The sequence below is a fragment of the Coffea arabica genome, chromosome 10e (assembly GCF_036785885.1).
Source record: "Coffea arabica cultivar ET-39 chromosome 10e, Coffea Arabica ET-39 HiFi, whole genome shotgun sequence".
NCBI lineage: Eukaryota > Viridiplantae > Streptophyta > Magnoliopsida > Gentianales > Rubiaceae > Coffea > Coffea arabica.
In genome coordinates, this window is record NC_092328.1 from 42,266,842 (window position 1) to 42,269,595 (window position 2,754).

At 31.0% G+C, this 2,754-nt stretch overlaps 1 long non-coding RNA gene across 1 annotated transcript; it reads left to right on the forward strand.

Annotated features, from left to right (window-relative positions):
• Positions 1 to 712: 712 nt before the first annotated feature.
• On the forward strand, positions 713 to 2,754 carry LOC113710843 (uncharacterized). The gene is made up of 2 exons (XR_003453011.2): positions 713 to 1,101; positions 2,443 to 2,754. It is a non-coding gene; the product is annotated as an uncharacterized lncRNA (long non-coding RNA).

Here is a 2,754-nt window from a genome sequence, read left to right on the forward strand (position 1 = left end):
TATTAAAGTTAGAAATATAATTTATCTATATGATCATAGAAGTGGTGCCGCTTCTAGTAAAAGTTTAGGATATTCTTTTATACATGATCATGAACTAGGATGAGCACATGACCGGTAATAGTGCTAAAAATGATATGTGATTATTGGATGCAAGTTGATTAGTTCATGTGTGTGATAATTCTACTCTAATTTCAAATCTTGGTTTAAGCAATCTAATCACCTTGAATTGATTAGAACTTGTGAATTATTTGCACTAAGGAAAAGTTTAAAACGAAAGTTACTTTTCTTTATGCATGATATCACAAGTGTTGGTCTAACATTTCATACTACAAACTAAGTGGGAAAATGTTGAAAATTAGTTTGTAGTGTGAAAATGATCATGACTTGTGACATGATTGTAGATATCAAAATTTTGTCAATTTTAATATTTTCTTGAATTTTATCTATTTAATAAGTTATTTATTTTCTTGTATTTTAATGTGCATATATATATTTTTTTTTTGTAGGTTAGTTTTAAGAAAAAAAAGAAGAGAAAAAAAGAAAATCAAGATATCAAAAATCATCCTAATCATTTTGTTTCACCAAAACCACTATTAACCCATTTTTACACTCCATCCTCATTGACCTTTCATTTCATTTTGGTAAAAATCCATCATGTTATTTCATGCATCTTTCTTGTTATTTGGTGAAAAAAGCATCCATTTTTGGAAAATACAATTCCACTTATTTCTCCCCTATCTCTCGGCCTTCCCTCTCAAGACGAGGAGAAAAAAAAGACTCCCTTAACTTCCTTGCTCTCCCTCTCGGCTCACGGGCACATGACACCAAACACAGACAAAAAAAAAATCTCGAGCTCTCGGACTTGCTTCTTCTTTTCTTCCAAAACACACACCCATTGACAACAACTTCCCTTCCAATCCCCCCTCTCGGCTTTCCTCAGCTTTGTTCCCCTCTCAAAAAAAAGGGAAGAAAAAGAATAAGATGGCAAAATAACAAAGAAGAATTATTACTGCCATTGAAGTTTCCATTGCCGGAAAATAGTCACGAGTTTCTTCAACAAATCTGCAGCACTAGGATTCAAAGGCCACTAAACTAGTTGAGGTATTCTTCTCATTTTCTCTCACGTAGTTAACATTTTGCTTTCCTTTCTTGTTTTTTCATTTCATTTCTTTGTGATAATGGCTGTATTGATTGTTGGTAAAAAATTTTGGAAGTTCAAATCTATCCAGGTTTCATGAATCATGTAAATTTAAGTTATGCCTTGTTTTTGTTTGGTAAAATGCTAAAATAAAAAATGAATCAAATTAGTGATTTTTTGTGCATAGTTTCGTTAAGATAGATGACCGCTAGCTAGCACAGGGCCTGGAAAAGATTTTTGATTGTCCAAAATTTAAGTTTTGACCTCAAAAGCAAGGAATGGATTTTTTTTTAAATTAGGGACTGTTTTGTCTTAATGTAGTCTTTTGTTGTTGCTTTCTTGTCAAACTAAGATCATAGTTATATTGTCAAAATCATAAGGAGTGTTTTGATATAAATTTTATGATTTTTAGTGGTGATTATAGTGTTTTTAAAAAATAAAAAACTGGGCTTTTTTTGGGATTTTAGCCACTTTCGGGTCTTTTATTTTTAAAAACTAACTTCAAAAACGGATTCTACGCGAAAAAATCGAGTGAGAGGATGTATTTTGGTGTGAGTTTGTGACCGAAAAAATCGTCGGTGCCGGCGGTGGTCTGGCGGCGGCGCCGTTATCTGCGCAGCCATGGCCGCCAGGGTTGATGCCTCAACCTGCCGGAGTGGAAGAAGAAAACTAAAGAAAGAAGAAGAGACGAAAAAATAAAAGAAAGGAAAAGAAAGAATGGAAAAAAAAAAACAAAAGAGAAAACTTGGGCTTGTTTCTTTATTTTACACTTGGGCTTTTTTTTTTTTTTTCATGAAGATAGCGTGCATTTTCCTCTTGGGCCGAATGGCTCTGGCCCAAGCAAATCAAAAGAAATGGCCCGATGGTTTTTTTTCCACCCAAATGAGAAATCAAAAATTTCACTTTAGCCCCTGACTTTCAATTAATTTCACTATGGCCCAAATAATTTTAAATTTCTTTCAATTATGCCCTTAATTTAATTTTAATTTGGTCTCTGAATTTTATATTTGTTTAATTTGGACTCCTAAACTTTTGAAAAAAATATTTTTGCCCCCAAAAGTTTTCTAATTGTTGAAATTTTGTCCTTGGTGACTTTTTGAATCTCTCTATTATGATTGTTTCTTTTCTTTAATAGCCAATTATGCTACTCTTGAGTGCATTTAACTCATAATTTTTAGATGTTCTTAAATTTCTTTATATTTAACATATTAATATAAATTTAGTACTTTTACTGTTATTATTATTATTATCGTTTCCAATTAAATTGGTGTTATAATTCTTTTGTTCATTTTGAATATAAATAGGGCAATTTGACTCCATTTAGTCACCACTTCAAAAGGGAGGTACCTCTATTATTATTTAAATGTCAATTACGTGTTCTTATATGCTCCTACGTGATCCTATGTGTTTATGTATTTTGGCATGCTTTGTTATTTATTTAAATTCAAATGTTCATTTAAATTTTCTTATGTTTGTTTAGTTAATTTTATAATTATTTGGGAGGTATTTAAATACCTCAAGATGTAATAGATAGATAATATTTTTGCAAAAATTTTAATTAGATAGACTAATGTAATAGATAGGATAAGTAAGTTTATTTTATCATATTTTTCCCA